The sequence below is a fragment of the Ambystoma mexicanum genome, chromosome 14 (assembly GCF_040938575.1).
Source record: "Ambystoma mexicanum isolate Mex_15411 chromosome 14, UKY_AmexF1_1, whole genome shotgun sequence".
Taxonomy (NCBI): Eukaryota; Metazoa; Chordata; class Amphibia; order Caudata; family Ambystomatidae; genus Ambystoma; species Ambystoma mexicanum.
Window position 1 is genome coordinate 75906732 of NC_090940.1, and position 23070 is coordinate 75929801.

Sequence of the window (23070 nt, forward strand, 5' to 3'; positions counted from 1 at the left end):
TGAGGCGGGGCTGCAGAAGGCAAGCACAGACAGGTAGAGATCGGAAAGAGGAGAGAAAGGATACATTGAGTAATGAGGCAGGACTGCAGAATGCAAGCACAGACAGGTAGAGATGCGAAAGAGGAGAGAAAGGATACATTGAATAATGAGGCGGGCTGCAGAAGGTAAGCACAGACAGGTAGAGATGGGAAAGAGGAGAGAAAGGATACATTGAATAATAAGGCGGGGCTGCAGGAGGCAAGCACAGACAGGTAGAGATCGGAAAGAGGAGAGAAAGGATACATTGAATAATGAGGCGGTCTGCAGGAGGCAAGCACAGACAGATAGAGATCGGAAAGAGGAGAGAAAGGATACATTGAATAATGAGGCGGGGCTGCAGGAGGCAAGCACAGACAGGTAGAGATCGGAAAGAGGAGAGAAAGGATACATTGAATAATGAGGCGGGGCTGCAGAAGGCAAGCACAGACAGGTAAAGATCGGAAAGAGGAGAGAAAGGATACATTGAATAATGAGGTGTGGCTGCAGAAGGTAAGCACAGACAGGTAATGATGGGAAAGAGGAGAGAAAGGATACGTTGAATAATGAGGCAGGGGCCAAGCACTGACAGGTAGAGATCGGAAAGAGGAGAGAAGGTATACATTGAATAATGAGGCGGTGCTGCAGAAGGCAAGCACAGACAGGTAGAGATCGGAAAGAGGAGAGAAAGGATACATTAAATAATGAGGCGGGGCTGCAGAATGCAAGCACAGACAGGTAGAGATGGGAAAGAGGAGAGAAAGGATACATTGAATAATGAGGCGGGCTGCAGAAGGCAAGCACAGACAGGTAGAGATGGGAAAGAGGAGAGAAAGGTTACATTGAATAATGAGGCGGGGCTGCAGGAGGCAAGCACAGACAGGTAGAGATCGGAAAGAGGAGAGAAAGGATACATTGAATAATGAGGCCGGGCTGCAGGAGGCAAGCACAGACAGGTAGAGATCGGAAAGAGGAGAGAAAGGATCCATTGAATAATGAGGCGGGACTGCAGGAGGCAAGCACAGACAGGTAGAGATCGGAAAGAGGAGAGAAATGATACATTGAATAATGAGGTGGGGCTGCAGAAGGTAAGCACAGACAGGTAATGATGAGAAAGAGGAGAGAAAGGATACATTGAATAATGAGGCAGGGCTGCAGGGGGCAAGCACAGACAGGCAGAGATCGGAAAGAGGAGAGAAAGGATACATTGAATAATGAGGCGGTGCTGCAGAAGGCAAGCACAGACAGGTAGAGATCGGAAAGAGGAGAGAAAGGATACATTGAATAATGAGGCAGACTGCAGAAGGCAAGCACAGACAGGTAGAGATCGGAAAGAGGAGAGAAAGGATACATTGAATAATGAGGTTGGGCTGCACGAGGCAAGCACAGACAGGTAGAGATGGGAAAGAGGAGAGAAAGGATACATTGAATAATGAAGCGGTGCAGCAGAAGGTAAGCACAGACAGGTAGAGATCGAAAGAGGAGAGAAAGGATACATTGAATAATGAGGTGTGGCTGCAGAAGGCAAGCACAGACAGGTAGTGATCGGAAAGAGGAGAGAAAGGATACATTGAATAATGAGGTGGGGCTGCAGAAGGCAAGCACAGACAGGTAGAGATCGGAAAGAGGAGAGAAAGGATACATTGAATAATGAGGCAGGTTGCAGAAGGCAAGCACAGACAGGTAGAGATCGGAAAGAGGAGAGAAAGGAAACATTGAATAATGAGGCAGGCCTGCAGAAGGCAAGCACAGACAGGTAATGATGGGAAAGAGGAGAGAAAGGATACATTGAATAATGAGGCAGGGCTTCAGGGGGCAAGCACAGACAGGTAGAGATCGGAAAGAGGAGAGAAATGATACATTGAATAATGAGGCGGGGCTGCAGAAGGTAAGCACAGACAGGTAGAGATCGTAAAGAGGAGAGAAAGGATACATTGAATAATGAGGTGGGGCTGCAGAAGGCAAGCACAGACAGGTAGAGATCGGAAAGAGGAGAGAAAGGATACAGTGAATAATGAGGTGGGGCTGCAGAAGGCAAGCACAGACAGGTAGAGATGGGAAAGAGGAGAGAAAGGATACATTGAATAATGAGGCAGTGCTGAAGAAGGCAAGCACAGACAGGTAGAGATGGGAAAGAGGAGAGAAATGATACATTGAATAATGAGGCGGGGCTGCAGGAGGCTAGCACAGACAGGTAGAGATCGGAAAGAGGAGAGAAAGGATACATTGAATAATGAGGCGTGGCTGCACGAGGCAAGCACAGACAGGTAGAGATCGGAAAGAGGAGAGAAAGGATACATTGAATAATGAGGCGTGGCTGCAGAAGGCAAGCACAGACAGGTAGAGATCGGAAAGAGGAGAGAAAGGATACATTGAATAATGAGGCGGGGCTGCAGGAGGCAAGCACAGACAGGTAGTGATCGGAAAGAGGAGAGAAAGGATACATTGAATAATGAGGCGTGGCTGCAGGAGGCAAGCACAGACAGGTAGAGATCGGAGAAAGAGGAGAGAAAGGATACATTAAATAATGAGGCGGGGCTGCAGAAGGCAAGCACAGACAGGTAGAGATCGGAGAGAGGAGAGAAAGGATACATTGAATAATGAGCCTTGGCTGCAGAAGTCAAGTGCAGACAGGTAGAGGTCGGAAAGAGGAGAGAAAGGATACATTGAATAATGATTCGTGGCTGCAGAAGGTAAGCACAGACAGGTAGAGATCGGAAAGAGGAGAGAAAGGATACATTGAATAATGAGGTGGGGCTGCAGAAGACAAGCACAGACAGGTAGAGATCAGAAAGAGGAGAGAAAGGATACATTGAATAATGAGGCAGGGCTGCAGGAGGCAAGCACAGACAGGTAGAGATCAGAAAGAGGAGAGAAAGGATACATTGAATAATGAGGCGGTGCTGCAGAAGGCAAGCACAGACAGGTAGAGATCGGAAAGAGGAGAGAAAGGATACATTGAATAATGAGGTGGACTGCAGAAGGCAAGCACAGACAGGTAGAGATCGGAAAGAGGAGAGAAAGGATACATTGAATAATGAGGTGGACTGCAGAAGGCAAGCACAGACAGGTGGAGATCGGAAAGAGGAGAGAAATGATACATTGAATAATAAGGCAGGTTGCAGAAGGCAAGCACAGACAGGTAGAGATCGGAAAGAGGAGAGAAAGGATACATTGAATAATGAGGCAGGGCTGCAGGGGGCAAGCACAGACAGGTAGAGATCGGAAAGAGGAGAGAAAGGATACATTGAATAATGAGGCGGGGCTGCAGAAGGTAAGCACAGACAGGTAGAGATCGTAAAGAGGAGAGAATGGATACATTGAATAATGAGGCGGGGCTGCAGAAGGCAAGCACAGACAGGTAGGGATCATAAAGAGGAGAGAAAGGATACATTGAATAATGAGGCGGGGCTGCAGAAGGCAAGCACATACAGGTAGAGATCGGAAAGAAGAGAGAAAGGATACAGTGAATAATGAGGCGGGGCTGCAGAAGGCAAGCCCAGACAGGTAGAGATGGGAAAGAGGAGAGAAAGGATACATTGAATAATGAGGTGGTGCTGCAGAAGGCAAGCACAGACAGATAGAGATGGGAAAGAGGAGAGAAATGATACATTGAATAATGAGGCGGGGCTGCAGGAGGCAAGCACAGACAGGTAGAGATTGGAAAGAGGAGAGAAAGGATACATTGAATAATGAGGCGTGGCTGCAGGAGGCAAGCACAGACAGGTAGAGATCGGAAAGAGGAGAGAAAGGATACATTGAATAATGAGGCGTGGCTGCAGAAGGCAAGCACAGACAGGTAGAGATCGGAAAGAGGAGAGAAAGGATACATTGAATAATGAGGCGGGGCTGCAGGAGGCAAGCAAAGACAGGTAGAGATCGGAAAGAGAAGAGAAAGGTTACATTGAATAATGAGGCGTGGCTGCAGGAGGCAAGCACAGACAGGTAGAGATCGGAGAAAGAGGAGAGAAAGGATACATTAAATAATGAGGCGGGGCTGCAGAAGGCAAGCACAGACAGGTAGAGATCGGAACGAGGAGAGAAAGGATACATTGAATAATGAGGCGGGGCTGCAGAAGGCAAGCACAGACAGGTAGAGATCGGAAAGAGGAGAGAAAGGATACAGTGAATAATGAGGCGGGGCTGCAGAAGGCAAGCCCAGACAGGTAGAGATGGGAAAGAGGAGAGAAAGGATACATTGAATAATGAGGCGGTGCTCCATAAGGCAAGCACAGACAGATAGAGATGGGAAAGAGGAGAGAAATGATACATTGAATAATGAGGTGGGCTGCAGGAGGCAAGCACAGACAGGTAGAGATCGGAAAGAGGAGAGAAAGGATACATTGAATAATGAGGCGTGGCTGCAGGAGGCAAGCACAGACAGGTAGAGATCGGAAAGAGGAGAGAAAGGATACATTGAATAATGAGGCGTGGCTGCAGAAGGCAAGCACAGACAGGTAGAGATCGGAAAGAGGAGAGAAAGGATACATTGAATAATGAGGCGGGGCTGCAGGAGGCAAGCACAGACAGGTAGAGATCAGAAAGAGGAGAGAAAGGATACATTGAATAATGAGGCGGGGCTGCAGAAGACAAGCACAGACAGGTAGAGATCAGAAAGAGGAGAGAAAGGATACATTGAATAATGAGGCGGGGCTGCAGGAGGCAAGCACAGACAGGTAGAGATCAGAAAGAGGAGAGAAAGGATACATTGAATAATGAGGCGGTGCTGCAGAAGGCAAGCACAGACAGGTAGAGATCGGAAAGAGGAGAGAAAGGATACATTGAATAATGAGGTGGACTGCAGAAGGCAAGCACAGACAGGTAGAGATCGGAAAGAGGAGAGAAAGGATACATTGAATAATGAGGTGGACTGCAGAAGGCAAGCACAGACAGGTAGAGATCGGAAAGAGGAAAGAAAGGATACATTGAATAATAAGGCAGGTTGCAGAAGGCAAGCACAGACAGGTAGAGATCGGAAAGAGGAGAGAAAGGATACATTGAATAATGAGGCAGGGCTGCAGGGGGCAAGCACAGACAGGTAGAGATCGGAAAGAGGAGAGAAAGGATACATTGAATAATGAGGCGGGGCTGCAGAAGGTAAGCACAGACAGGTAGAGATCGTAAAGAGGAGAGAAAGGATACATTGAATAATGAGGCGGGGCTGCAGAAGGCAAGCACAGACAGGTAGGGATCGTAAAGAGGAGAGAAAGGATACATTGAATAATGAGGTGGGGCTGCAGAAGGCAAGCACAGACAGGTAGAGATCGTAAAGAGGAGAGAAAGGATACAGTGATTAATGAGGTGGGGCTGCAGAAGGCAAGCCCAGACAGGTAGAGATGGGAAAGAGGAGAGAAAGGATACATTGAATAATGAGGCGGTGCTGCAGAAGGCAAGCACAGACAGATAGAGATGGGAAAGAGGAGAGAAATGATACCTTGAATAATGAGGCGGGGCTGCAGGAGGCAAGCACAGACAGGTAGAGATCGGAAAGAGGAGAGAAAGGATACATTGAATAATGAGGCGTGGCTGCAGGAGGCAAGCACAGACAGGTAGAGATCGGAAAGAGGAGAGAAAGGATACATTGAATAATGAGGCGTGGCTGCAAAAGGCAAGCACAGACAGGTAGAGATCGGAAAGAGGAGAGAAAGGATACATTGAATAATGAGGCGGGGCTGCAGGAGGCAAGCAAAGACAGGTAGAGATAGGAAAGAGGAGAGAAAGGTAACATTGAATAATGAGGCGTGGCTGCAGGAGGCAAGCACAGACAGGTAGAGATCGGAGAAAGAGGAGAGAAAGGATACATTAAATAATGAGGCGGGGCTGCAGAAGGCAAGCACAGACAGGTAGAGATCGGAAAGAGGAGAGAAAGGATACATTGAATAATGAGGCGGGGCTGCAGAAGGCAAGCGCAGACAGGTAGAGGTCGGAAAGAGGAGAGAAGGGATACATTGAATAATGATTCGTGGCTGCAGAAGGTAAGCACAGACAGGTAGAGATCGGAAAGAGGAGAGAAAGGATACATTGAATGATGAGGTGGGGCTGCAGAAGACAAGCACAGACAGGTAGAGATCAGAAAGAGGAGAGAAAGGATACATTGAATAATGAGGCGGGGCTGCAGGAGGCAAGCACAGACAGGTAGAGATCAGAAAGAGGAGAGAAAGGATACATTGAATAATGAGGCAGGGCTGCAGAAGGCAAGCACAGACAGGTAGAGATCGGAAAGAGGAGAGAAAGGATACATTGAATAATGAGGCGGGGCTGCAGAAGGCAAGCACAGACAGGTAGTGATCGGAAAGAGGAGAGAAAGGATACATTGAATAATGAGGCGAGCCTGCAGAAGGCAAACACAGACAGGTAGAGATCAGAAAGAGGAGAGAAAGATACATTGAATAATGAGGCGGGGCAGGAGAAGGCAAGCACAGAAAGGTAGAGATCGGAAAGAGGAGAGAAAGGATACATTGAATAATGAGGCGGGGCTGCAGAAGGTAAGCACAGACAGGTAGAGATGGGAAAGAGGAGAGAAAGGATACATTGAATAATGAGGCGGGCCTGCAGGAGGCAAGCACAGACAGGTAGAGATCGGAAAGAGGAGAGAAAGGATACATTGAATAATAAGGCGGGGCTGCAGGGGGCAAGCATAGACAGGTAGAGATTGGAAAGAGGAGAGAAAGAATACATTGAATAATGAGGCGGTGCTGCAGGAGGCAAGCACAGACAGTTAGAGATCCGAAAGAGGAGAGAAAGGATACATTGAATAATGAGGCGGGGCTGCAGAAGGTAAGCACAGACAGGTAGAGATCGGAAAGAGGAGAGAAAGGATACATTGAATAATGAGGCGGGGCTGCAGAAGACAAGCACAGACAGGTAGAGATCAGAAAGAGGAGAGAAAGGATACATTGAATAATGAGGCCGGGCTGCAGAAGGCAAGCACAGACAGGGAGAGATCGGAAAGAGGAGAGAAAGGATACATTGAATAATGAGGCGGGGCTGCAGAAGGCAAGCACAGACAGGTAGTGATCGGAAAGAGGAGAGAAAGGATACATTAAATAATGAGGCGGGGCTGGAGAAGGCAAGCACAGAAAGGTAGAGATTGGAAAGAGGAGAGAAAGGATACATTAAATAATGAGGCGGGGCTGGAGAAGGCAAGCACAGAAAGGTAGAGATCGGAAAGAGGAGAGAAAGGATACATTGAATAATGAGGCGGGCCTGCAGGAGGCAAGCACAGACAGGTAGAGATCGGAAAGAGGAGAGAAAGGATACATTGAATAATGAGGCGGGGCTGCAGGGGGCAAGCATAGACAGGTAGAGATCGGAAAGAGGAGAGAAAGAATACATTGAATAATGAGGCTGTGCTGCAGGAGGCAAGCACAGACAGTTAGAGATCGGAAAGAGGAGCGAAAGGATACATTGAATAATGAGGCGGGGCTGCAGAAGGTAAGCACAGACAGGTAGAGATCGGAAAGAGGAGAGAAAGGATACATTGAATAATGAGGCGGGGCTGCAGAAGACAAGCACAGACAGGTAGAGATCAGAAAGAGGAGAGAAAGGATACATTGAATAATAAGGCAGGGCTGCAGGAGGCAAGCACAGACAGGTAGAGATCAGAAAGAGGAGAGAAAGGATACATTGAATAATGAGGCCGGGCTGCAGAAGGCAAGCACAGACAGGTAGAGATCGGAAAGAGGAGAGAAAGGATACATTGAATAATGAGGCGGGCTGCAGAAGGCAAGCACAGACAGGTAGTGATCGGAAAGAGGAGAGAAAGGATACATTGAATAATGAGGCGGGCCTGCAGAAGGCAAGCACAGACAGGTAGAGATTGGAAAGAGGATAGAAAGGACACATTGAATAATGAGGCGGGGCTGGAGAAGGCAAGCACAGAAAGGTAGAGATCGGAAAGAGGAGAGAAAGGATACATTGAATAATGAGGCAGGGCTTCAGAAGGTAAGCACAGACAGGTAGAGATGGGAAAGAGGAGAGAAAGGATACATTGAATAATGAGGCGGGCCTGCAGGAGGCAAGCACAGACAGGTAGAGATCGGAAAGAGGAGAGAAAGGATACATTGAATAATGAGGCGTTGCTGCAGGGGGCAAGCACAGAAAGGTAGAGATCGGAAAGAGGAGAGAAAGAATACATTGAATAATGAGGCGGGCTGCAGAAGGTAAGCACAGACAGGTAGAGATCGGAAAGAGGAGAGAAAGGATACATTGAATAATGAGGCGGGGCTGCAGAAGACAAGCACAGACAGGTAGAGATCAGAAAGAGGAGAGAAAGGATACATTGAATAATGAGGCGGGGCTGCAGGAGGCAAGCAGAGACAGGTAGAGATCAGAAAGAGGAGAGAAAGGATACATTGAATAATGAGGTGGTGCTGCAAGACAGGTAGAGATCAGAAAGAGGAGAGAAAGGATACATTGTATAATGAGGCGGGGCTGCAAAAGACAAGCACAGACAGGTAGAGATCAGAAAGAGGAGAGAAAGGATACATTGAATAATGAGGCGGGGCTGCAGGAGGCAACCACAGACAGGTAGAGATCGGAAAGATGAGAGAAAGGATACATTGAATAATGAGGCGGGGCTGCAGGAGGCAAGCACAGACAGGTAGAGATCTGAAAGAGGAGAGAAAGGATACATTGAATAATGAGGAGCGGATGCAGGAGGGCAAGCACAGACAGGTAGAGATCGGAAAGAGGTGAGAAAGAATACATTGAGTAATGAGGCGGGGCTGCAGAAGGCAAGCACAGACAGGTAGAGATCGGAAAGAGGAGAGAAAGGATACATTGAGTAATGAGGCGGGGCTGTAGAAGGCAAGCACAGACAGGTAGAGATCGGAAAGAGGAGAGAAAGGATACATTGAGTAATGAGGCAGGACTGCAGAATGCAAGCACAGACAGGTAGAGATGCGAAAGAGGAGAGAAAGGATACATTGAATAATGAGGCGGGCTGCAGAAGGTAAGCACAGACAGGTAGAGATGGGAAAGAGGAGAGAAAGGATACATTGAATAATAAGGCGGGGCTGCAGGAGGCAAGCACAGACAGGTAGAGATCGGAAAGAGGAGAGAAAGGATACATTGAATAATGAGGCGGTCTGCAGGAGGCAAGCACAGACAGATAGAGATCGGAAAGAGGAGAGAAAGGATACATTGAATAATGAGGCAGGGCTGCAGGAGCCAAGCACAGACAGGTAGAGATCGGAAAGAGGAGAGAAAGGATACATTGAATAATGAGGCGGGGCTGCAGAAGGCAAGCACAGACAGGTAAAGATCGGAAAGAGGAGAGAAAGGATACATTGAATAATGAGGTGTGGCTGCAGAAGGTAAGCACAGACAGGTAATGATGGGAAAGAGGAGAGAAAGGATACGTTGAATAATGAGGCAGGGGCCAAGCACTGACAGGTAGAGATCGGAAAGAGGAGAGAAAGGATACATTGAATAATGAGGCAGGTTGCAGAAGGCAAGCACAGACAGGTAGAGATGGGAAAGAGGAGAGAAAGGATACATTGAATAATGAAGCGGTGCTGCAGAAGGTAAGCACAGACAGGTAGAGATCGAAAGAGGAGAGAAAGGATACATTGAATAATGAGGTGTGGCTGCAGAAGGCAAGCACAGACAGGTAGAGATCGGAAAGAGGAGAGAAGGTATACATTGAATAATGAGGCGGTGCTGCAGAAGGCAAGCACAGACAGGTAGAGATCGGAAAGAGGAGAGAAAGGATACATTAAATAATGAGGCGAGGCTGCAGAATGCAAGCACAGACAGGTAGAGATGGGAAAGAGGAGAGAAAGGATACATTGAATTATGAGGCGGGCTGCAGAAGGCAAGCACAGACAGGTAGAGAAGGGAAAGAGGAGAGAAAGGTTACATTGAATAATGAGGCGGGGCTGCAGGAGGCAAGCACAGACAGGTAGAGATCGGAAAGAGGAGAGAAAGGATACATTGAATATTGAGGCGGGGCTGCAGGAGGCAAGCACAGACAGGTAGAGATCGGAAAGAGGAGAGAAAGGATCCATTGAATAATGAGGCGGGACGGCAGGAGGCAAGCACAGACAGGTAGAGATCGGAAAGAGGAGAGAAATGATACATTGAATAATGAGGTGGGGCTGCAGAAGGTAAGCACAGACAGGTAATGATGAGAAAGAGGAGAGAAAGGATACATTGAATAATGAGGCAGGGCTGCAGGGGGCAAGCACAGACAGGCAGAGATCGGAAAGAGGAGAGAAAGGATACATTGAATAATGAGGCGGTGCTGCAGAAGGCAAGCACAGACAGGTAGAGATCGGAAAGAGGAGAGAAAGGATACATTGAATAATGAGGCAGACTGCAGAAGGCAAGCACAGACAGGTAGAGATCGGAAAGAGGAGAGAAAGGATACATTGAATAATGAGGTGGGGCTGCACGAGGCAAGCACAGACAGGTAGAGATGGGAAAGAGGAGAGAAAGGATACATTGAATAATGAAGCGGTGCTGCAGAAGGTAAGCACAGACAGGTAGAGATCGAAAGAGGAGAGAAAGGATACATTGAATAATGAGGTGTGGCTGCACAAGGCAAGCACAGACAGGTAGAGATCGGAAAGAGGAGAGAAAGGATACATTGAATAATGAGGTGGGGCTGCAGAAGGCAAGCACAGACAGGTAGAGATCGGAAAGAGGAGAGAAAGGATACATTGAATAATGAGGCAGGTTGCAGAAGGCAAGCACAGACAGGTAGAGATCGGAAAGAGGAGAGAAAGGAAACATTGAATAATGAGGCAGGCCTGCAGAAGGCAAGCACAGACAGGTAATGATGGGAAAGAGGAGAGAAAGGATACATTGAATAATGAGGAAGGCTGCAGGGGGCAAGCACAGACAGGTAGAGATCGGAAAGAGGAGAGAAAGGATACATTGAATAATGAAGCGGTGCTGCAGAAGGTAAGCACAGACAGGTAGAGATCGAAAGAGGAGAGAAAGGATACATTGAATAATGAGGTGTGGCTGCAGAAGGCAAGCACAGACAGGTAGAGATCGGAAAGAGGAGAGAAAGGATACATTGAATAATGAGGTGGGGCTGCAGAAGGCAAGCACAGACAGGTAGAGATCGGAAAGAGGAGAGAAAGGATACATTGAATAATGAGGCAGGTTGCAGAAGGCAAGCACAGACAGGTAGAGATCGGAAAGAGGAGAGAAAGGATACATTGAATAATGAGGCAGGTTGCAGAAGGCAAGCACAGACAGGTAGAGATGGGAAAGAGGAGAGAAAGGATACATTGAATAATGAATCGGTGCTGCAGAAGGTAAGCACAGACAGGTAGAGATCGAAAGAGGAGAGAAAGGATACATTGAATAATGAGGTGTGGCTGCAGAAGGCAAGCACAGACAGGTAGAGATCGGAAAGAGGAGAGAAGGTATACATTGAATAATGAGGCGGTGCTGCAGAAGGCAAGCACAGACAGGTAGAGATCGGAAAGAGGAGAGAAAGGATACATTAAATAATGAGGCGAGCCTGCAGAATGCAAGCACAGACAGGTAGAGATGGGAAAGAGGAGAGAAAGGATACATTGAATTATGAGGCGGGCTGCAGAAGGCAAGCACAGACAGGTAGAGATGGGAAAGAGGAGAGAAAGGTTACATTGAATAATGAGGCGGGGCTGCAGGAGGCAAGCACAGACAGGTAGAGATCGGAAAGAGGAGAGAAAGGATACATTGAATATTGAGGCGGGGCTGCAGGAGGCAAGCACAGACAGGTAGAGATCGGAAAGAGGAGAGAAAGGATCCATTGAATAATGAGGCGGGACGGCAGGAGGCAAGCACAGACAGGTAGAGATCGGAAAGAGGAGAGAAATGATACATTGAATAATGAGGTGGGGCTGCAGAAGGTAAGCACAGACAGGTAATGATGAGAAAGAGGAGAGAAAGGATACATTGAATAATGAGGCAGGGCTGCATGGGGCAAGCACAGACAGGCAGAGATCGGAAAGAGGAGAGAAAGGATACATTGAATAATGAGGCGGTGCTGCAGAAGGCAAGCACAGACAGGTAGATATCGGAAAGAGGAGAGAAAGGATACATTGAATAATGAGGCAGACTGCAGAAGGCAAGCACAGACAGGTAGAGATCGGAAAGAGGAGAGAAAGGATACATTGAATAATGAGGTGGGGCTGCATGAGGCAAGCACAGACAGGTAGAGATGGGAAAGAGGAGAGAAAGGATACATTGAATAATGAAGCGGTGCTGCAGAAGGTAAGCACAGACAGGTAGAGATCGAAAGAGGAGAGAAAGGATACATTGAATAATGAGGTGTCGCTGCAGAAGGCAAGCACAGACAGGTAGAGATCGGAAAGAGGAGAGAAAGGATACATTGAATAATGAGGTGGGGCTGCAGAAGGCAAGCACAGACAGGTAGAGATCGGAAAGAGGAGAGAAAGGATACATTGAATAATGAGGCAGGTTGCAGAAGGCAAGCACAGACAGGTAGAGATCGGAAAGAGGAGAGAAAGGAAACATTGAATAATGAGGCAGGCCTGCAGAAGGCAAGCAAAGACAGGTAATGATGGGAAAGAGGAGAGAAAGGATACATTGAATACTGAGGCAGGGCTGCAGGGGGCAAGCACAGACAGGTAAAGATCGGAAAGAGGAGAGAAATGATACATTGAATAATGAGGCGGGGCTGCAGAAGGTAAGCACACACAGGTAGAGATCGTAAAGAGGAGAGAAAGGATACATTGAATAATGAGGTGGGGCTGCAGAAGGCAAGCACAGACAGGTAGAGATCGGAAAGAGGAGAGAAAGGATACATTGAATAATGAGGTGGGGCTGCACGAGGCAAGCACAGACAGGTAGAGATGGGAAAGAGGAGAGAAAGGATACATTGAATAATGAAGCGGTGCTGCAGAAGGTAAGCACAGACAGGTAGAGATCGAAAGAGGAGAGAAAGGATACATTGAATAATGAGGTGTGGCTGCAGAAGGCAAGCACAGACAGGTAGAGATCGGAAAGAGGAGAGAAAGGATACATTGAATAATGAGGTGGGGCTGCAGAAGGCAAGCACAGACAGGTAGAGATCGGAAAGAGGAGAGAAAGGATACATTGAATAATGAGGCAGGTTGCAGAAGGCAAGCACAGACAGGTAGAGATCGGAAAGAGGAGAGAAAGGAAACATTGAATAATGAGGCAGGCCTGCAGAAGGCAAGCACAGACAGGTAATGATGGGAAAGAGGAGAGAAAGGATACATTGAATAATGAGGAAGGCTGCAGGGGGCAAGCACAGACAGGTAGAGATCGGAAAGAGGAGAGAAAGGATACATTGAATAATGAAGCGGTGCTGCAGAAGGTAAGCACAGACAGGTAGAGATCGAAAGAGGAGAGAAAGGATACATTGAATAATGAGGTGTGGCTGCAGAAGGCAAGCACAGACAGGTAGAGATCGGAAAGAGGAGAGAAAGGATACATTGAATAATGAGGTGGGGCTGCAGAAGGCAAGCACAGACAGGTAGAGATCGGAAAGAGGAGAGAAAGGATACATTGAATAATGAGGCAGGTTGCAGAAGGCAAGCACAGACAGGTAGAGATCGGAAAGAGGAGAGAAAGGATACATTGAATAATGAGGCAGGTTGCAGAAGGCAAGCACAGACAGGTAGAGATGGGAAAGAGGAGAGAAAGGATACATTGAATAATGAATCGGTGCTGCAGAAGGTAAGCACAGACAGGTAGAGATCGAAAGAGGAGAGAAAGGATACATTGAATAATGAGGTGTGGCTGCAGAAGGCAAGCACAGACAGGTAGAGATCGGAAAGAGGAGAGAAGGTATACATTGAATAATGAGGCGGTGCTGCAGAAGGCAAGCACAGACAGGTAGAGATCGGAAAGAGGAGAGAAAGGATACATTAAATAATGAGGCGAGCCTGCAGAATGCAAGCACAGACAGGTAGAGATGGGAAAGAGGAGAGAAAGGATACATTGAATTATGAGGCGGGCTGCAGAAGGCAAGCACAGACAGGTAGAGATGGGAAAGAGGAGAGAAAGGTTACATTGAATAATGAGGCGGGGCTGCAGGAGGCAAGCACAGACAGGTAGAGATCGGAAAGAGGAGAGAAAGGATACATTGAATATTGAGGCGGGGCTGCAGGAGGCAAGCACAGACAGGTAGAGATCGGAAAGAGGAGAGAAAGGATCCATTGAATAATGAGGCGGGACGGCAGGAGGCAAGCACAGACAGGTAGAGATCGGAAAGAGGAGAGAAATGATACATTGAATAATGAGGTGGGGCTGCAGAAGGTAAGCACAGACAGGTAATGATGAGAAAGAGGAGAGAAAGGATACATTGAATAATGAGGCAGGGCTGCAGGGGGCAAGCACAGACAGGCAGAGATCGGAAAGAGGAGAGAAAGGATACATTGAATAATGAGGCAGACTGCAGAAGGCAAGCACAGACAGGTAGAGATCGGAAAGAGGAGAGAAAGGATACATTGAATAATGAGGTGGGGCTGCATGAGGCAAGCACAGACAGGTAGAGATGGGAAAGAGGAGAGAAAGGATACATTGAATAATGAAGCGGTGCTGCAGAAGGTAAGCACAGACAGGTAGAGATCGAAAGAGGAGAGAAAGGATACATTGAATAATGAGGTGTCGCTGCAGAAGGCAAGCACAGACAGGTAGAGATCGGAAAGAGGAGAGAAAGGATACATTGAATAATGAGGTGGGGCTGCAGAAGGCAAGCACAGACAGGTAGAGATCGGAAAGAGGAGAGAAAGGATACATTGAATAATGAGGCAGGTTGCAGAAGGCAAGCACAGACAGGTAGAGATCGGAAAGAGGAGAGAAAGGAAACATTGAATAATGAGGCAGGCCTGCAGAAGGCAAGCAAAGACAGGTAATGATGGGAAAGAGGAGAGAAAGGATACATTGAATACTGAGGCAGGGCTGCAGGGGGCAAGCACAGACAGGTAAAGATCGGAAAGAGGAGAGAAATGATACATTGAATAATGAGGCGGGGCTGCAGAAGGTAAGCACACACAGGTAGAGATCGTAAAGAGGAGAGAAAGGATACATTGAATAATGAGGTGGGGCTGCAGAAGGCAAGCACAGACAGGTAGAGATCGGAAAGAGGAGAGAAAGGATACAGTGAATAATGAGCTGGGGCTGCAGAAGGCAAGCACAGACAGGTAGAGATGGGAAAGAGGAGAGAAAGGATACATTGAATAATGAGGCGGTGCTGAAGAAGGCAAGCACAGACAGGTAGAGATGGGAAAGAGGAGAGAAATGATACATTGAATAATGAGGCGGGGCTGCAGGAGGCAAGCACAGACAGGTAGAGATCGGAAAGAGGAGAGAAAGGATACATTGAATAATGAGGCGTGGCTGCACGAGGCAAGCACAGACAGGTAGAGATCGGAAAGAGGAGAGAAAGGATACATTGAATAATGAGGCGTGGCTGCAGAAGGCAAGCACAGACAGGTAGAGATCGGAGAGAGGAGAGAAAGGATACATTGAATAATGAGCCGGGGCTGCAGAAGTCAAGTGCAGACAGGTAGAGGTCGGAAAGAGGAGAGAAAGGATACATTGAATAATGATTCGTGGCTGCAGAAGGTAAGCACAGACAGGTAGAGATCGGAAAGAGGAGAGAAAGGATACATTGAATAATGAGGTGGGGCTGCAGAAGACAAGCACAGACAGGTAGAGATCAGAAAGAGGAGAGAAAGGATACATTGAATAATGAGGCGGGGCTGCAGGAGGCAAGCACAGACAGGTAGAGATCGGAAAGAGGAGAGAAAGGATACCTTGAATAATGAGGCGGGGCTGCAGAAGGCAAGCACAGACAGGTAGTGATCGGAAAGAGGAGAGAAAGGATACATTGAATAATGAGGCGAGCCTGCAGAAGGCAAGCACAGACAAGTAGAGATCAGAAAAAGGAGAGAAAGGATACATTGAATAATGAGGCGGGGCAGGAGAAGGCAAACACAGAAAGGTAGAGATCGGAAAGAGGAGAGAAAAGTTACATTGAATAATGAGGCGGGGCTGCAGAAGGTAAGCACAGACAGGTAGAGATGGGAAAGAGGAGAGAAAGGATACATTGAATAATGAGGCGGGCCTGCAGGAGGCAAGCACAGACAGGTAGTGATCGGAAAGAGGAGAGAAAGGATACATTGAATAATGAGGCGGGGCTGCAGGGGGCAAGCACAGACAGGTAGTGATCGGAAAGAGGAGAGAAAGGATACATTGAATAATGAGGCGTGGCTGCAGGAGGCAAGCACAGACAGGTAGAGATCGGAGAAAGAGGAGAGAAAGGATACATTAAATAATGAGGCGGGGGTGCAGAAGGCAAGCACAGACAGGTAGAGATCGGAGAGAGGAGAGAAAGGATACATTGAATAATGAGCCGGGGCTGCAGAAGTCAAGTGCAGACAGGTAGAGGTCGGAAAGAGGAGAGAAAGGATACATTGAATAATGATTCGTGGCTGCAGAAGGTAAGCACAGACAGGTAGAGATCGGAAAGAGGAGAGAAAGGATACATTGAATAATGAGGTGGGGCTGCAGAAGACAAGCACAGACAGGTAGAGATCAGAAAGAGGAGAGAAAGGATACATTGAATAATGAGGCGGGGCTGCAGGAGGCAAGCACAGACAGGTAGAGATCAGAAAGAGGAGAGAAAGGATACATTGAATAATAAGGCAGGGCTGCAGAAGGCAAGCACAGACAGGTAGAGATCGGAAAGAGGAGAGAAAGGATACATTGAATAATGAGGCGGGGCTGCAGAAGGCAAGCACAGACAGGTAGTGATCGGAAAGAGGAGAGAAAGGATACATTGAATAATGAGGCGAGCCTGCAGAAGGCAAGCACAGACAAGTTGAGATCAGAAAAAGGAGAGAAAGGATACATTGAATAATGAGGAGGGGCAGGAGAAGGCAAACACAGAAAGGTAGAGATCGGAAAGAGGAGAGAAAAGATACATTGAATAATGAGGCGGGGCTGCAGAAGGTAAGCACAGACAGGTAGAGATGGGAAAGAGGAGAGAAAGGATACATTGAATAATGAGGCGGGGCTGCAGGGGGCAAGCACAGACAGGTAGAGATCGGAAAGAGGAGAGAAAGAATACATTGAATATTGAGGCAGTGCTGCAGGAGGCAAGCACAGACAGTTAGAGATCCAAAAGAGGAGAGAAAGGATACATTGAATAATGAGGCGGGACTGCAGGAGGCAAGCACAGACAGGTAGAGATCTGAAAGAGGAGAGAAAGGATACATTGAATAATGAGGCGCGGATGCAGGAGGGCAAGCACAGACAGGTAGAGATCGGAAAGAGGTGAGAAAGAATACATTGAGTAATGAGGCGGGGCTGCAGAAGGCAAGCACAGACAGGTAGAGATCAGAAAGAGGAGAGAAAGGATACATTGAGTAATGAGGCGGGGCTGCAGAAGGCAAGCACAGACAGGTAGAGATCGGAAAGAGGAGAGAAAGGATACATTGAGTAATGAGGCAGGACTGCAGAATGCAAGCACAGACAGGTAGAGATGCGAAAGAGGAGAGAAAGGATACATTGAATAATGAGGCAGGGCTGCAGGGGGCAAGCACAGACAGGCAGAGATCGGAAAGAGGAGAGAAAGGATACATTGAATAATGAGGCGGTGCTGCAGAAGGCAAGCACAGACAGGTAGAGATCGGAAAGAGGAGAGAAAGGATACATTGAATAATGAGGCAGACTGCAGAAGGCAAGCACAGACAGGTAGAGATCGGAAAGAGGAGAGAAAGGATACATTGAATAATGAGGTTGGGCTGCATGAGGCAAGCACAGACAGGTAGAGATGGGAAAGAGGAGAGAAAGGATACATTGAATAATGAAGCGGTGCTGCAGAAGGTAAGCACAGACAGGTAGAGATGTAAGAGGAGAGCAAGGATACATTAAATAATGAGGTGTGGCTGCAGAAGGCAAGCACAGACAGGTAGAGATCGGAAAGAGGAGAGAAAGGATACATTGAATAATGAGGTGGGGCTGCAGAAGGCACGCACAGACAGGTAGAGATCGGAAAGAGGAGAGAAAGGATACATTGAATAATGAGGCAGGTTGCAGAAGGCAAGCACAGACAGGTAGAGATCGGAAAGAGGAGAGAAAGGAAACATTGAATAATGAGGCAGGCTGGCAGAAGGCAAGCACAGACAGGTAATGATGGGAAAGAGGAGAGAAAGGATACATTGAATAATGAGGCAGGGCTTCAGGGGGCAAGCACAGACAGGTAGAGATCGGAAAGAGGAGAGAAATGATACATTGAATAATGAGGCGGGGCTGCAGAAGGTAAGCACAGACAGGTAGAGATCGTAAAGAGGAGAGAAAGGATACATTGAATAATGAGGTGGGGCTGCAGAAGGCAAGCACAGACAGGTAGAGATCGGAAAGAGGAGAGAAAGGATACAGTGAATAATGAGGTGGGGCTGCAGAAGGCAAGCACAGACAGGTAGAGATGGGAAAGAGGAGAGAAAGGATACATTGAATAATGAGGCGGTGCTGAAGAAGGCAAGCACAGACAGGTAGAGATGGGAAAGAGGAGAGAAATGATACATTGAATGATGAGGCGGGGCTGCAGGAGGCAAGCACAGACAGGTAGAGATCAGAAAGAGGAGAGAAAGGATACATTGAATAATGAGGCGTGGCTGCACGAGGCAAGCACAGACAGGTAGAGATCAGAAAGAGGAGAGAAAGGATACATTGAATAATAAGGCAGGGCTGCAGAAGGCAAGCACAGACAGGTAGAGATCGGAAAGAGGAGAGAAAGGATACATTGAATAATGAGGCGGGGCTGCAGAAGGCAAGCACAGACAGGTAGTGATCGGAAAGAGGAGAGAAAGGATACATTGAATAATGAGGCGAGCCTGCAGAAGGCAAGCACAGACAAGTAGAGATCAGAAAAAGGAGAGAAAAGATACATTGAATAATGAGGCGGGGCAGGAGAAGGCAAACACAGAAAGGTAGAGATGGGAAAGAGGAGAGAAAGGATACATTGAATAATGAGGCGGGCCTGCAGGAGGCAAGCACAGACAGGTAGAGATCGGAAAGAGGAGAGAAAGGATACATTGAATAATGACACGGGGCTGCAGGGGGCAAGCACAGACAGGTAGAGATCGGAAAGAGGAGAGAAAGAATACATTGAATATTGAGGCGGTGCTGCAGGAGGCAAGCACAGACAGTTAGAGATCCAAAAGAGGAGAGAAAGGATACATTGAATAATGAGGCGGGGCTGCAGGAGGCAAGCACAGACAGGTAGAGATCTGAAAGAGGAGAGAAAGGATACATTGAATAATGAGGCGCGGATGCAGGAGGGCAAGCACAGACAGGTAGAGATCGGAAAGAGGTGATAAAGAATACATTGAGTAATGAGGCGGGGCTGCAGAAGGCAAGCACAGACAGGTAGAGATCAGAAAGAGGAGAGAAAGGATACATTGAGTAATGAGGCGGGGCTGCAGAAGGCAAGCACAGACAGGTAGAGATCGGAAAGAGGAGAGAAAGGATACAATGAGTAATGAGGCAGGACTGCAGAATGCAAGCACAGACAGGTAGAGATGCGAAAGAGGAGAGAAAGGATACATTGAATAATGAGGCGGGCTGCAGAAGGTAAGCACAGACAGGTAGAGATGGGAAAGAGGAGAGAAAGGATACATTGAATAATAAGGCGGGGCTGCAGGAGGCAAGCACAGACAGGTAGAGATCGGAAAGAGGAGAGAAAGGATACATTGAATAATGAGGCGGTCTGCAGGAGGCAAGCACAGACAGATAGAGATCGGAAAGAGGAGAGAAAGGATACATTGAATAATGAGGCGGGGCTGCAGGAGGCAAGCACAGACAGGTAGAGATCATAAAGAGGAGCGAAAGGATACATTGAATAATGAGGCGGGGCTGCAGAAGGCAAGCACAGACAGGTAAAGATCGGAAAGAGGAGAGAAAGGATACATTGAATAATGAGGTGTGGCTGCAGAAGGTAAGCACAGACAGGTAATGATGGGAAAGAGGAGAGAAAGGATACGTTGAATAATGAGGCAGGGGCCAAGCACTGACAGGTAGAGATCGGAAAGAGGAGAGAAGGTATACATTGAATAATGAGACGGTGCTGCAGAAGGCAAGCACAGACAGGTAGAGATCGGAAAGAGGAGAGAAAGGATACATTAAATAATGAGGCGGGGCTGCAGAATGCAAGCACAGACAGGTAGAGATGGGAAAGAGGAGAGAAAGGATACATTGAATAATGAGGCGGGCTGCAGAAGGCAAGCACAGACAGGTAGAGATGGGAAAGAGGAGAGAAAGGTTACATTGAATAATGAGGCGGGGCTGCAGGAGGCAAGCACAGACAGGTAGAGATCGGAAAGAGGAGAGAAAGGATACATTGAATAATGAGGCGGGGCTGCAGGAGGCAAGCACAGACAGGTAGAGATCGGAAAGAGGAGAGAAAGGATCCATTGAATAATGAGGCGGGACTGCAGGAGGCAAGCACAGACAGGTAGAGATCGGAAAGAGGAGAGAAATGATACATTGAATAATGAGGTGGGGCTGCAGAAGGTAAGCACAGACAGGTAATGATGAGAAAGAGGAGAGAAAGGATACATTGAATAATGAGGCAGGGCTGCAGGGGGCAAGCACAGACAGGCAGAGATCGGAAAGAGGAGAGAAAGGATACATTGAATAATGAGGCGGTGCTGCAGAAGGCAAGCACAGACAGGTAGAGATCGGAAAGAGGAGAGAAAGGATACATTGAATAATGAGGCAGACTGCAGAAGGCAAGCACAGACAGGTAGAGATCGGAAAGAGGAGAGAAAGGAAAAATTGAATAATGAGGTTGGGCTGCACGAGGCAAGCACAGACAGGTAGAGATGGGAAAGAGGAGAGAAAGGAAACATTGAATAATGAAGCGGTGCTGCAGAAGGTAAGCACAGACAGGTAGAGATCGAAAGAGGAGAGAAAGGATACATTGAATAATGAGGTGTGGCTGCAGAAGGCAAGCACAGACAGGTAGAGATCTGAAAGAGGAGAGAAAGGATACATTGAATAATGAGGCGCGGATGCAGGAAGGCAAGCACAGACAGGTAGAGATCAGAAAGAGGTGAGAAAGAATACATTGAGTAATGAGGCGGGGCTGCAGAAGGCAAGCACAGACAGGTAGAGATCGGAAAGAGGAGAGAAAGGATACATTGAGTAATGAGGCGGGGCTGCAGAAGGCAAGCACAGACAGGTAGAGATCGGAAAGAGGAGAGAAAGGATACATTGAGTAATGAGGCAGGGCTGCAGAATGCAAGCACAGACAGGTAGAGATGCGAAAGAGGAGAGAAAGGATACATTGAATAATGAGGCGGGCTGCAGAAGGTAAGCACAGACAGGTAGAGATGGGAAAGAGGAGAGAAAGGATACATTGAATAATAAGGCGGGGCTGCAGGCGGCAAGCACAGACAGGTAGAGATCGGAAAGAGGAGAGAAAGGATACATTGAATAATGAGGCAGGTTGCAGAAGGCAAGCACAGACAGGTAGAGATCGGAAAGAGGAGAGAAAGGAAACATTGAATAATGAGGCAGGCTGGCAGAAGGCAAGCACAGACAGGTAATGATGGGAAAGAGGAGAGAAAGGATACATTGAATAATGAGACAGGGCTTCAGGGGGCAAGCACAGACAGGTAGAGATCGGAAAGAGGAGAGAAAGAATACATTGAATATTGAGGCGGTGCTGCAGGAGGCAAGCACAGACAGTTAGAGATCCAAAAGAGGAGAGAAAGGATACATTGAATAATGAGGCGGGACTGCAGGAGGCAAGCACAGACAGGTAGAGATCTGAAAGAGGAGAGAAAGGATACATTGAATAATGAGGCGCGGATGCAGGAGGGCAAGCACAGACAGGTAGAGATCGGAAAGAGGTGAGAAAGAATACATTGAGTAATGAGGCGGGGCTGCAGAAGGCAAGCACAGACAGGTAGAGATCAGAAAGAGGAGAGAAAGGATACATTGAGTAATGAGGCGGGGCTGCAGAAGGCAAGCACAGACAGGTAGAGATCGGAAAGAGGAGAGAAAGGATACATTGAGTAATGAGGCAGGACTGCAGAATGCAAGCACAGACAGGTAGAGATGCGAAAGAGGAGAGAAAGGATACATTGAATAACGAGGCAGGGCTGCAGGGGGCAAGCACAGACAGGCAGAGATCGGAAAGAGGAGAGAAAGGATACATTGAATAATGAGGCGGTGCTGCAGAAGGCAAGCACAGACAGGTAGAGATCGGAAAGAGAAGATAAAGGATACATTGAATAATGAGGCAGACTGCAGAAGGCAAGCACAGACAGGTAGAGATCGGAAAGAGGAGAGAAAGGATATATTGAATAATGAGGTTGGGCTGCATGAGGCAAGCACAGACAGGTAGAGATGGGAAAGAGGAGAGAAAGGATACATTGAATAATGAAGCGGTGCTGCAGAAGGTAAGCACAGACAGGTAGAGATCGAAAGAGGAGAGAAAGGATACATTGAATAATGAGGTGTGGCTGCAGAAGGCAAGCACAGACAGGTAGAGATCGGAAAGAGGAGAGAAAGGATACATTGAATAATGAGGTGGGGCTGCAGAAGGCACGCACAGACAGGTAGAGATCGGAAAGAGGAGAGAAAGGATACATTGAATAATGAGGCAGGTTGCAGAAGGCAAGCACAGACAGGTAGAGATCGGAAAGAGGAGAGAAAGGAAACATTGAATAATGAGGCAGGCCGGCAGAAGGCAAGCACAGACAGGTAATGATGGGAAAGAGGAGAGAAAGGATACATTGAATAATGAGGCAGGGCTTCAGGGGGCAAGCACAGACAGGTAGAGATCGGAAAGAGGAGAGAAATGATACATTGAATAATGAGGCGGGGCTGCAGAAGGTAAGCACAGACAGGTAGAGATCGTAACGAGGAGAGAAAGGATACATTGAATAATGAGGTGGGGCTGCAGAAGGCAAGCACAGACAGGTAGAGATCGGAAAGAGGAGAGAAAGGATACAGTGAATAATGAGGTGGGGCTGCAGAAGGCAAGCACAGACAGGTAGAGATGGGAAAGAGGAGAGAAAGGATACATTGAATAATGAGGCGGTG